The sequence below is a fragment of the Piliocolobus tephrosceles genome, chromosome 6 (assembly GCF_002776525.5).
Source record: "Piliocolobus tephrosceles isolate RC106 chromosome 6, ASM277652v3, whole genome shotgun sequence".
In the NCBI taxonomy this organism is placed as follows: Eukaryota; Metazoa; Chordata; class Mammalia; order Primates; family Cercopithecidae; genus Piliocolobus; species Piliocolobus tephrosceles.
Genome location: NC_045439.1, coordinates 88,017,495 through 88,031,011, shown reverse-complemented (window position 1 = coordinate 88,031,011; position 13,517 = coordinate 88,017,495). Strand labels below are relative to the sequence as shown.

Below are 13,517 nucleotides of genomic sequence, written 5' to 3'. Positions count from 1 at the left end.
GGTCATTATTTCTAAAGTATCTGATTAAACCTGATAGGTTTTCCAGAAATGAAAAAATCAGCTCTAAAACCAAAGCTGATATTTAGAAAATGTGAAAATGTAACTCAGCCCTATCCATAATATAGTTTCTCTAAAACTTTATCTTATAGTCACTTTAAAATAATATAGTTCTTGAAAAATGTAACTGCTGTGTTAATGTTTTGAAATAAGTTAAAACATTTTAAAATATGAATACTGTAGTTTAAAACAAAGAACCTGGGGGAAGGATAAGTAGAGAAAGAGATGCCAATTTCAGTCTGAACCTTTATTTGCCAAGTTTTCTTAGAATGACTTCTACCAATTTATGAATTCCTGTCAACAGAATGTATAATGGAAATACTGAAAGACTGTTGTCTAAAGTGCCATTATTGACTGCTACTGTGATTCTACTGTAATGTAATAAATTAGGAAATTGTTGCAAAGTGCTGTTTTTGCCTTCAGAATTTGTGTGTCTTGAAAACTACAGTATTAAAGATATTGAGTGTGAAAATCCTGGGCACGCTTGGCATGAGATCATCAGTTTTTATTTTTACAAAATTGTAACTATGCAAGTGTATTTATTAAAAACACAAACTAAAAAGAAGTTATGGGAATTTAAAACAGTTGTGGGATGAAAATTATGGGATAAAAAATGCTGTGTAAAAGTTGTGGCAAAAGAAGTGGAAAAAAGTAGGAAAATGTTTTATGAAAAGTTTTTTTAAAAGTTATGAAAAGGAAATTATGGGATTTTTTTTTAAAAGTCATGGGATAAAAATAAAAGCAGGCCCCTGTCAGCATAAGCCTGGAGAAGTGGGGCTGGAGTCTCTGCCCCCACCATGTACCAACCACCCCTTCCCAGTCACCCCTTTACCATTAGGGTAGCAAGACAAGACCCCATCTAATGGAGGGAGACAAACAGACCCTTTGCCACCTTGACCAGGGCTGAGTCCTTAAATTTCTGGATGGTGATGTTTGTTGTTGAAGAGCCAGAGGCTGGTGGAGTTGGTTTGTTTGGAGGAGTCCTGATGGCCTCCCTACTCTCACCAAAGCAACTTTTCCCTCAAGGGGGCTCCCATCTTCTTATTCAGAGAGGCAGCTGCAGCAGTACAGTGGGGCTAAGTGTAGAGCAGGCGAGGGCACCGGCTGCTGGGGTGGCCCCCCTTCCCCAGTGTACATATAGTATCTGTGTAACATTTTGTATATTCTGGGTGGTAGGGCCATCCCCTGTATAACTAGTGGAGGCTGGAGCTGGCATATGAGGAGGAGGTTCTAAATGTTATTTACAGCTGGGAAACTTATTTATCTATAGTATAGGACAGAGGAAGGAGGTGAGGATGGGGTCCTGGTTGACTTGGTGATGCGACTCCTGTGTATTTTGCTTTTCATTTTGGAATAAATGGATTTAGTCATACAGCTCAGCCTGGTGGGTTCCTGTTTCCCTCACTGGGTCCTGGAGTTTGTGCCACTGAACGAGTAGCCCAGAGTGTCTGAGCATGTCCAGCTGGGCTGTTGGGGACCTTCCAGGCCTGTTACCTGTATGCTGCCTGGTGACACCTGGTGGATTTCATGTGGACTGCCTGATCTACCGGTGGCCAGGAAGGCAGGGGTATATATATATATGTATATATGAGTATTTACAGCTATTTATAAAACAGGGCAGGGGCATGCCACAGAGGGGGCACAAGTTTTCAGGAATGGTCACACCTGGATGTGTCAGCTCACCACTACAACAGACTAAGTCACAGATGAAGGGGGCTGGCTTTGGGCTGGGGAGCCACTGTCAAGTCACAGGACACCTGCCCCGCAGGCTTGGAAAGGGAGGCCTCCGAGAAGAGGAGGATCTGTTTAGAAGTCAAAGTGGGGCCTGGGGCTCTCAGGACGGGATGGACTTGCCTGACCCAATCAGCTGGCAGTTGGAGAGAAGAAAAGAGAAAATAGGAGAGGGAAAAGCAAGCAGAGAGCTGGTGAGGCAAACGCAGAGCACTGGCGCGCCACAGCAGCTGTGAGAAGGCTGGGGAGGGGAGGGCGCAGATGCGGGTGTGGCAAAGGTTCCTGGAAAAGAGGGGCCAGAAGGGAAAGGGGAGGAAGATGGAGGGAGGAGCCAGAGCTTCACAGGTAGTGCATGGGGGATGCGGCGGCCCTCCCCAGCCCACACACGCTGGCCTCACCCATGGCACCCAGGCAGTGCACCCACAGTTCAGACCAATGCTCAGCCCCCTTGGGCTTCTCTCTTCTCTGGTCACCCTGTCTTCCAGCTCACTGGCCCAGGGCCACCTCTTGCTTGGGGAGCCCCACCCAACTGCCACCTGGCCTGATAAGGAACACTGCTTGAACCAAAATGGTGAAGCTATAAGGGATGGATGGCTGGAGTGAGCGCCAGAGGCCCCTCTGGGTGGTCAGCAAGTCCAGGGTCCTCTGAAGGGACCCTGGGGAAGGCAGAGAGGGCAGGTAGCTGGAAGCCACTGGCCATAGACTTATAAGTCTTAAGAGGGGAGCCTCAGCTTGTTGCCGGGTGGGAATGCTACAGGTTTCATAGGTGAGGCTGGGCCCTTCCTGCTGGGAAAAGCAGAAGAGGGAGAGTTCATGGCAGGAGAGGCAGGTGGGCTCACTAGGCGGAGCTCAGCTGGGCCAGCAGGCACTGTGATCCCCTTGGCTGAATAGCACAGGAGACCCCTAGGAGCAACAGGCCAAGGTGTGTGAGCCCGTTGGCCTGTGGTAATGCTTCAGCGGGGTCCAGGGACCCTGCCTTCAGTCACATGCTAGCAGCTATGATGGTACCCAGGAGGATGGGAAGGGGGCTGTGTGTCCCTTCCTGGCCTGTGAGGAGTTGTGGGATGACCATGTGTGTGGGACTCTTAAGGTTTTACCCTAGATCACCACTGGATTGCCGACGGATAGAGGAGGTGGGACTCTGACTATCATCCCTGCTCTGCAGTGGATTTGGCTCTCGGCACTCCCAGGCTGGGAGCTGGATGCCCTGCCCTGGTAGCATGACTCAGACTGCACAACACGTATGGCGTTCCTAGACCTCTGGCCTCCTCAGACTCCAGCCCCACACAATGCCCTCCAAGCTCCCAGCCCCTACACCATAAACCATGAGCTCTATGCCCTCTCTGATGGCTCCAGAGAGCACCCATGTCTGCCAGCTTGGGCATGGAGCCTGTTCCAAGAGCCCCCAGGCTCAGCCATGGAAGCCATGGGCAGTGGCGCTGATTCCCATGGCTCACAGGGAAGGGAGGTGAGAGAACCAGCAGCACGAGGACAGAAAGACGAAAGAGCAAATCTGCAGTTCCAGAAAGGAGGGGCAGGGAGCCTGGATCTGAGGTCCCAGGTGTGCCCCCGTGTGGAGCTGGTGCAGCAGGGCGGGAACACCATTCATGCAGCAGGCGGCCAGGCATGTACCTACCATGGCTGATGCTCCTCAGGGGCCACTGATAGTGATTCTGAAAGACAGCACCAAATCAACATGGCAGCTCACATGCATGGGTGAGGCAGGCCTGGGGTTGGGGGACACACACATGCACATGCCGGGGTGTGCACACACATGCTGTGAGGCCCCACTGCCGGCATGCACACCCTAACACACATGTCTACAACACGCATACACCTCCTTCCCTGCCACCTCCCAGTGCCCAGCACCCTCACTGACTGGCACGTGCAGCACAGATGTGGGGCGTGCAGCCACTCGGCACACTGAAGCACACACATGGGCAGAGTCACAGCACAGAAGCTCACCCACACACAGAGGCATTTGCACCAGCTCCCTGCACACTCATGCGTGGCATGCTCAGAGGACCACCCATGCTGCTCATGGAGACAGCACTTGCTCGCTAATGTTCAGCTGTCATTTCTCCACCTGAGAGCCTTCCATGGCTCCTTACTGCCTACAGCATTGAGCCCCAACAAGCCATACTCTTCGGACTTTGAAGTTCTCCACCCTATGCCCCACCCTCCCCACAGAGCTCTTCCTCATTCTGTCTCTGTTTCCTGCTTTGGCCAGTGGCTGTCCTCAGTGAGTCCCACACTAAACCTCTGCCCACACTGCAGCTCTTTACCCAATACCCTCCAATTCCTTGCCACGTAAGCCTATCTCAGTCATGCCCGGACTGCATTGAAGCCAGGCTGCCTTGAAGAAGCTCTCCCAGACTGCCCTTTTCCCCAAGGCAGGGTCAGGACTTGCCAAATGTTTTGCTTGCATTAGCAAGACTGGAGTCGGAGCAGGCATCAAACCTTACATCTCATATGTCACACCTCACCACAGACCTAGGTGCCAAACACCCTGAAGAGTCTGAACTCACGTTGGCAGTTAGCAAAGTGCTCCTATGGCCACCTCTGCAGTTAACACAGCATCCCTATGGCCACTGTCTCCCTTGATCCCCACAGCCACCCTGGGAGAAAGGCAGAAAGTCATCATTTGATAGAAAGGACCCTGAGGCTCTGGAACGGAAAGGGACTTGCCTGAAGTCCCATGGTGAAGCAGCATCTCTGGACTCCCAGTCTTGCCCAATACCGTGCTGCTTGCCTCAACCCATCTCCGTTCGTCATCAGCACATCCTAGGGCAAGCCCCAATCCCTGCCTCATTTTGGTTTATGGGAGCTGGACCCACAGCCCCATTCTCCAGCCATTTGGAAACAAAAACAGATGCTATTGTTTTCCTTAGAGAACATGGCCAGTGTAAACAGGGCACACTGGGAATCAGAGTGAATGTCCTTGAAAGAGGGCCACGGGTCAACAAGTCCAAGCCAGGGGATGTAGAATGCTTTTCCTTAGAAATCTTTGGGAATGAAGTGGGCTTCAGACACTCCCATCCCTTCCCCAGCAGCCACCCCTACAACATTGGTTTAGACTGGGTAGGGTGGCGGGGGGAGTGGATAAAAAATCAGATTGCTCATGGCCCCCAGGCTCCTTCCCCTGCTGCTTCTGTCCTAGCCCAGGCCTGGTGCCATTCTCACACTCTCACACTCACGTGATGTGTCACACACTTCACAAACCTTGATGGTCACACAGTCACAGCCTGGTCTCTGCTCCTGTGGGCCAGTGGCCAGACATCCCCTGGGATGGCTCAAAGGAGTCAGGACTTGGAATTGGGGACATCAGGGTAGCTGAAGAAAATCCACACACGCAGCGTATCTCAGGGTTCAGACTCTCTGACCTGAGGTAGGCTCCCCAGGGGCTGGGAGAGGAGTTGGAGGGAATGGAGGATGGAGGACAGCGAGAAGAAGAAAGGAGGAGGAATGCAACGTGTGGGGAGGCCACCAAGAGTGAAAATAGAGGGAAGCGCCATGTAAGTGCTGGAAAGAAGGGGGTAGTGGAACAAGCCCCATAGCCCCCTCCCCAAAAACGACCACCTCTGGGACTCAGCGCTCCCTGGGGAGCAGGCTCTGCCACCCCTCAGCCATACGTGGCTCCGGCATCCATGGTCCCAGTGCCTTGGAAGGAGAAGGCCGGTTCTGGCATCCAGGTCCAGTGCTTTGGAAACCAGTCCTATGTCGGGGGGACACATGACCCCTTCCCTGCCCAGTTCAGTGTTGTGGGACAGGGCTGCTGTCAAGATAGTCCCCAGTCCTGCCCTCCTCCCCGAGTGGGCCAGATAGCCCATGTAGCCTCTTCCCCACTTGCCTTTGTGGCACTGCCAGCCTGGCCCTCTGGTGCCCATTCAATCTAGTCCTTCATATTGCTGGGGCACGGGGAAGCTCTGAGTAACGTGGGACTATAGAGTGCACGAGGGTTGCTGATGGCCGGGTCCCATGCCCTCCCAATTCCTGCGCATTCTTGACAAAGGCTCCCAGCAACCGAGGGTATTCAGCAGCTGTAGACACCAGCCTGATGAGTATCTCATTGTGGGGAGGGGGCCACAGCAGGAGTGGAGCTCCAGGGAAATACAGAACCTGGGACTGGGAGGTGTTGATGTGAGAGGCCCAAGAAACCTCGGCTTTGCACTTGCTGAATACCATCTGCGCCTCTCAGGAGGGAGAGTGCCAGGCTCAGGAGGTCCCTGCCCAAGCAAGGGAGCTTGGAAAGGGGGCTGGGGTGGGCTCTGCCATTGTTGAGGGCTGGCAGGGGGACCCCTCTGGAGGTACTTGGGGCAGTACCATGTGCCATGGCTCCTGGGTGACAGAGTCGGCTCTGCGCCCCACAAGACCGCTCCCTACCCAGAACTCACTGTGATCATGCGCTGGGTCCAGATGCCCATGCAGCCTCCTGGCGGGAGCATCAGGTGCACCACCTGCCCAGGACGGCCCACGGAAGAGTCTGTACCACTCTGCTCTGCTATGGAACAACTCATGTTCTGCCTTCGGGGAGAGGTGTTCATTTAAGCGATGACTGGGCTGGCCCCCATGGCACAGTTATCACAGAGTCTGCTGCTACCCATGGCTGAGAGCTCTAGTTCTTCTTGGTGGTCTCTGAAGCTACCAGGATGGATGAACCGTGGCTTCATCCTCTTGGCCAACTCAGCTGCCTTTCATCAGCTCATCTGCCCCTAGGATCCACTGTGCCTCTGGCTGGCACCTGACCTGAGCCCCAGGCTCACGCCTCTGCCCACAGGCCCAGCAGCTGCTTCACCTCCAACTCCATCCCTCTGGACCAAGCACTGCCCCTCTGGACCAAGCTACTGGGGTGCCACTAGTGCCCCCACATGGTGCCTCCTCTCGAGATCCTCAGGTCCTGCTGTAGCTTCCTTCTGGAATACCCACTGCAAGACCCCAGCCCTGCTCTAGGGCCCTGTATCCCTGACTTTCTGCATCCTTCTCCCTCCTTCTGGGAACATGAACTTGCCCTGCCAGCCTGATGGCTCCTGGAGGGGCAGGACACCAGGGCCTGGACCATGGCAGGACCGGGAGCGTCTGCTGCCAGTGATGCTGGAGCTGGCACCCATGTCCACGTGGTATCCATGGCACAGCGGCCATTTGAGGCTGGGGGTGTCTGAGTGGTGGCTGCAGAGTGGGGCCCTTACCACTGCCTGAATGAAGTTCACCATGTCCTCCCCCATGCTGTCCTGCTGGGCGAGGAACAGCTGGCCTAGCTGGGGGCCCAGGACCACACCGTAGAGCAGGAGCTGGGGGTCGGTGCCTGCACTGGAGCTGGCTCTGAGGCTCTGGCTGCTGAGTGCCTGGACGGACCCTTCCAGATGCGAAAGGGGCTATCACCCTTTGAGATCCAGGCCCAGGCCTGTGTCTGCAGAGAGGCAGCGTGACCCTGGCGTGCCACCCTCAGCTCTGCTCCAGCTCCTGGCACACCCAGGAATGCCCACAATCACAATCAGCACACCCCCCTGGGCAGTCAGTCAGTGTCCGGCTGCCCTCCAGCGAGAGGAGCACTTGCTTCTGGGCCGTCACTCGGAAGAAGTGTCCGGAGGAAGTGTGCTTGTCATCAGAGAAGCCGAAGTGGACGCCTCCGTCCAGGGCTCCTGAGGACAGAGTCATTGGGTCCGACTGGCCCAAGCTGGCTCCCCATCTCAGGGCACCCCTGCAGGCAGCAGGAACCCAGGGCCCGGCCCTCAGCACCCACCTCTGTGTGAGAACAGCACAAGCCTGCCGTCCAGCTGGGCCTGCGTGAAGCTGCATACCTTGGTGCCCGGCGCTGCCCACAGCACTACCCGCCCTTTGCTGGGCTGCTCAATGGTGTAGACAAGGTCCTCAGGCCTAGAGTCACCGTCCATGCTCCTCAGGGCCTCTGTAGGGATGGGCGCAGTGGCCCCTCCCGCATCTGCGAACACAGGCCTGTGTAGGTTCTGCCTTGCCCTGCTCACCCACCCCTTCCTCCCCGGCTCTGGGCTGCCACCAGGGTTCCAACTCTGCTGCAGCTCAGGCCCTCAGGTGGCATCGAGGCTGGCACTGCTCTGGCTTCCCTGCACAAAAGGTCCCCCCACATTCACCTTCCCTGTCACCCCAGGGAAGGTCCCAGGGAAGGTCACCCTCCAGGCCCAGCCTCCTCACTCTCCATCTGCCCTAGTCCTGCGTGTCCCTCAAGGCCAGCTTGTGTCTCCTACCCAGGAAGGCCCCTGTTCTTACCCTCACCAAGTTCTCACCCCCAGAAACCCCCAACGCTGACCAACAGTGCTCCTTAATCTGTCTCACTGGCGGGGCAGGGGTCTCCTTTCAGAGCCTCCGTGTGTGCCTGGCCAGGGCCGGGCACAGGTGGGAATGGTGATTTTAGAAACGGGCCCTCCTTCCAGCTGAGGGAGGGGTGGGTGGCGCGGAGAGTGGGGGGCTGATGGTTGGCACTGTTCTGCAGCACAGAATCAGCGCTGCGATGGGCCCAGGTGCTTCCAGAGCAGTTACGGGCCCTCCTCACGTTGGGCGAAGGGGACCCCTTTTCAGGCCTCCCACTTGCAAGCAGAGCAGGCGCCTGTTCCTGAGGTCCTGGTACCAGTCTTGCTGGGTCAATTACTTGTGGGCAGAGCTGCAGTCGGACTCACATGCCCGGAAAACAGAGCCTTCTGGCATTCCTGGGCTCCCTCCCCCGGCCCCAGGGAGCCCTCAGGCCGAGTCTTGGTAGGAGGGGCTGTAATGTGGGGGGCAGGGCCCCATCGCAGGGCTCCCGGAGCAAACACGGGTGGATGGCACCACCTGGTGGCCGCGCTGCCACACAGCCGTCCTGGCCTGTGGTTCCAGAGCACTGTGTCCCACTCTTCTGTGACCTCCGCACCATGAGGCCACCCTCTATGGGCACATCCTAGACCACCAAAGCCCCCCTCAGCGCCCCATGTCAGAGACAGCCCAAGTCAGCTCTCCTGTGGAACCTTCAGTGACTCTTGCTGACCGCAGAGATGCACCCCGGAAGCCGGCATTCAAAGCCCTGCCATGTGGGCTTAGTGAAGCCACGCCCTTTCTGTTCTACCAGAACTACTTTCGCAGCCATGGAGAAGTTCCATCCCATGTCTGGGCCTCAACTTCCACCTCTGCCAAACGGGGGCCCTGCTCTGCTGTGGCACAAGGGGCAGGAGTTTGGGGAGCCAAGCCGTGGCCTTCACTTGCTGGGGTGAAGGTGGGAAGCTTATTGGCTCCTGCCCTGACACCTGCCCTTACGGGCTTGTAAGTGATTCTGTCGGGAGTTCTGGTCCTGAGCCACAGGAGAAGGAACAGCAGAGCCACCTGTGGCCGCTCAGAAGTCTGCCTACCTTACCTGCAAGCGTCCAATAACAAAACCTCCCACCTATGTTCCATTTCAGCACAATCTCACAACTCTCCTTCCAACAATCCCGTGAGGCATGTGGCAGCATCCCCATTTTGCAGAGGAGGAAACTGAGGCTCAGAGAGGGGGAGCTCTGTGCTGGGAAGTAGGGGACGCTGGCCTCTTTCTCGAAGCAGACATGGGGGATGGTGCCAGGAATACTCTCACCTGCAGGCCTGTGTTTGTAGTGAAGATGTGGAGGTTGGTCATTGACAGGCAGGACGGTGACAGTGAAGGCCACAGGATGGCTCTGGCGATCCATCTCCGAGGCGTCAGTCATCAAGACAAAACTGTGTCAGTGTCTTGCTCCCGTCGTGCACGTAGCGGATCAGCGGCTCTTCCACCTATGGGCAGGCCCAGGGCTAGTCAGGCCCCAGCAGCACCCTTCATGTCCTGCCTTTGGGTGCAGGAGGAGACTGACTCTTTTAGGGCTTCAGCTTCCATTGGTGGAAAATGGGGACCGTAAGTTCTGGCTCCCAGAGGAGCTGTGAGGAAGAAAGGAGACACAGTATTTAAAGCACAGGTGCTTCTGAAATGTGACTCCCCATCTCCTCTCTGTGTATAACCCCCAGACTGGGAGTCCCCGGGGCTCCCTCCATTCTACCCCCAGAGCTGGGCTGCAGCCCCTGGGCCTCTCTCACAGCCGTACCTCTCTCCAGGAGAAGGCGCTGAGGGTCCTGGCTTGAGGTCCGTCCTCCTTTTGCAGTGCCCCATGCCAGGCCGAGGCCGAGGAGAGTGGGAAAGTAGGGCCCGATGATGTGGAGCAGTGGAGGGGCCAGGGTGAGGCTGCCACCCTCGGGGTCGCTGAAGTTTTACACCTCCAGTGGGATGGCAGCAGGCAGCACCTCTAGCTCCACACGGACACCCTTGAGGGGAGCACCCAGGCCCGAGGGCACATCCAATGAGAAGGCATAGCTCCAGGCCTCAGGGTGGGAGTGCAAGTACAGGACCCTGCCCACGTCCACTGCCTCCTGGGAGAAGCTCTGCACGGGGTCCAGTCTAGGTGGCTCATCTGCCAAGATGCCACGAGACACCATCACCAGGTAGCCAGCACTCAGTGGACTCTTCACTGAGAATATGATGTCTGCCGGCAGCACTGCCTCCTGGGCTGCCTGGTTAACAGAGGTCACGAGGACTCACAGGGGGCCACAGAAGGGGTCTCACAGGGGTCCACTGTGGCCCTAAGCAGCCAGAACAGGCTTGATCTTGCCCCACTTATTACTCCAGATACCACTGCTCATTTACACACACAAACACACACGTGGGTTCACACACACAGCAGCTAGACATGCAGCAGGTCACATTTTTTGTTTTTTGACAGTCTCACTCTGTCACCCAGGCTGGAGTACAGTGATGTAATCACAGTTCCCTGAAGCCCCAACCTCCCAGGCTCAAGGGATCCTCCCACCTCAGCCTCCCAAGTAGCTGTGACCACAGGCACGTGCCACCATGCCCAGCTAATTTTAAATATTTTGTGTAGAGATGGGGTTTCATTGGGTTGCTGCGGCTGCTGGTCACATGTTAGTACCCACCCCACACACGGTTACAGGGGGTCAGTCACACAGCTTGAGATGCACTCCCCCGGGGAGGTGCATAATCACATATCCCCAGACTCAGTGACACAGACACACAACTTCATCATACGCTGACGCAGCCACACATGTACATATGTGCGTGTGCGCGCGCAAGCGCACACACACACACACACACACACAAAAGCCCCCCTGCTCAGGATCTGTTCAGGCCTTTGGCTGGTTTGCACGCAGTGCCTCCCCAGCCCCTGCTATTACCAACCAGGACCATCAGAGGGCGCCCTGCCCCACCCCTCCTGGAGGCACAGCCGCCTTCAGCCCAGGCCCTATGGAGCTCAAGCCCCAAAGGCCACATGGGCTCCCTCACCTGATGGGCCAGTCACAAGAGGCTAAACCACCCCCAAACTCACATTCCTGTTCTATGCCTTTGCCCGGAATGTTCCTTCTGCCTGGAATACCACTCCCCATTCTCTGCTACCGATGGCCTGTGCTCTTCAGAACCCGGCCCAAACATTGCCTCCTTCCTCAAGGCCTTCCTGACACCAGATCTGCTGGCTCACTGTCGGCCCCAAGCTCCAGACATGCAGACCAGAAGGGTCTCCGAAATAAGTAGTGTGGGAAAGTAAGGCTGAGTGGGCAAGGACTGGGCTGAGGTCACAGGGCAAGTCCTGCTGGAGTGAGCCTGCTGGAGGGCCTGTGGCTGCTCTGTGGGGTTCCTGGGTGGGCAGAAGCCTTTGACAGACCCTCCTAGTCCTGGTCTGGGCTCTGAGAAAATAACGGCGAACATGTGGATCTGAAGAGCAGCTGCCTGTCTCCACAGCCAGCAATCCCCAAAGTTCAGGACCCACGATGCCCTCCCAGGAAACTGACTGCAATGCAGATTCTTGGGCTCCACTTCAGAGATTCAGTAAGGCTTGGTGGGGCCCAGGAATCTGCATGCTCAGCCATGCCATGGACACGAGTGGACATGATTTCTGGAGGCAACACAACTCCCAGGAGGATGGGTGTACAGCAAGCTCCCCAGAAACTCTTGGGAGCACACCATATACGGGAGCACATCTGAGACCCGTGCACACATGCAACTGGGACCACCACAGCCACAGCCCAAGTCACATGTGTACGTGGCATGGAGGTTGAGGGGGAGGCCCTCTACCTGGCCCACATCCCCGCTCACCACCTCCAGCTGGTCCCTTCTGATCTCAGCTGCCTCTCCCTGGAAGATATAGATCTTCTTGTGCCGGACCAGCTCATCCACAGCCAAGATACTGCCAAAGAGGAGGTCCTTGAGTGTCAGCACCAGCTGGGCATCAGCAAAGCCCGAGTCTGAAGGCCACGTTGTCTGTAGTCAGCAGCCGCCGCCCACCCTGGGCCACATGGAAGACGCGGTGATGGTCTGCACAGGGGCGTGGTCATTCACGAGCTGGATGACCACCCGGAAGACACCCCGTACCTCCTCCCAGGCCATGTCACCACAGCTCTCACCCTGGCGGGTAGCAACAAATGGGATATCATCTTCTGTGGTCTCAGAGTCATCATGCTGGTAGACCAGCCGGCCACGCAACAGGTCTTCATTGGTGAAGGATGTCACCATAGTGGTCTTGTCTTGTGTCCCATGCCAAGTCAACCTCCCATGGCGGGGCTGCTCCATGACCTCATAGAGGTAGCTGGCACTATTGAGACTCTTGACAAAGAGGTGGTCAGCAGAGAGGACACCCTCACCACCCTCAGGCACCACGAGGAGGACATTGGTGAGGACGGGCGCATCTGGGTCACCACCAATGTGGCGGGGAAGGTATAGAGCGGGGAGAAATATGGCGGAGCTGTGACACGGAAACGGAAGGTGTCCTCGACTGCCTCCGAGGCACGTGCCGTGGCCCCATAGGTCACCCGGCCAGCCTGTACATCATCCTGGGTGAAGCCCTGACCATCTGACAGCCTCGTGCCCTGTAGTTGAAGGTTGCCTTTCCTGGGAGCCTGAACCACCTCACAGTGGAAGGTAGGGGGGCTTGGGCCTGCTTCCTCCAGGGTGGCCTCCAGGTGGGCTGCGGTGAGGGTCTCCTGCTGGGTGTTCTGAGTGTGCAGTGGCTCCAGCCGCAGCATCCACACGGTGGCTCTCTGGATGGTCACTGGGAAGGACAGATTGCTCAGGATCTCCTGGTCCACCTGCACCTCCAGGGCCAGGTTCTCCACGGCGTCCTCGGTGCGGTGCTGTGGGTCGGTGCTCAGGTACCTCACGCGGCCCTGCTCCACATCCCGCTGGTGGAACGCCTATGTAGCCCACCACTCAGCACCCTCCACCCCACCTGCCCCCTGCTTCTGCAGCTCCCCGAACTGCAGGGCTCCGGTGACGCGGAACAGTACGCTCACATCCTGCCCCACGGCATTGGTCCCCACCGACAGGTTGGCGGGCAAGAAGGGCATGGCAGAGCCTTGGGCCTTGCTGCGGTGGATCTGTATGGCCGGCCGGACGGCCACCACCTTCAGCGTGGCCGGGGGGCTGGCCTGCAGTCCATCGCTGACCCGGAACGTCAAGTCCTGTGCAGGGCCACCGCGGTGGACATAGACTAGGCTGCCGGCCTCCAACTCTCGGCAGGAGAACTCAGTTGCCGGCTCCCCAGGCTGGTCTCGGCGCTGCACTGGGAGGTCAGAGGGGGCTCCAAGGAACTGGAAGGTGAGGCCCTCACAGGCAGAGTCCGGATCATAGGCCTGGAAAACCTCGGGCCCCAGCGGCTTCTGTGTGTGTTTCAGGATCACCATGAGGCTGCCATGTGGGAAGATGATGCGGGGTGGGT

At 56.8% G+C, this 13,517-nt stretch overlaps 1 pseudogene; it reads right to left on the bottom strand.

Moving 5' to 3' along the window:
- Positions 1–5,410: 5,410 nt before the first annotated feature.
- LOC111529627 lies at positions 5,411–13,515 on the bottom strand (annotated as a pseudogene).
- Between the last annotated feature and the right edge of the window lie 2 nt (positions 13,516–13,517).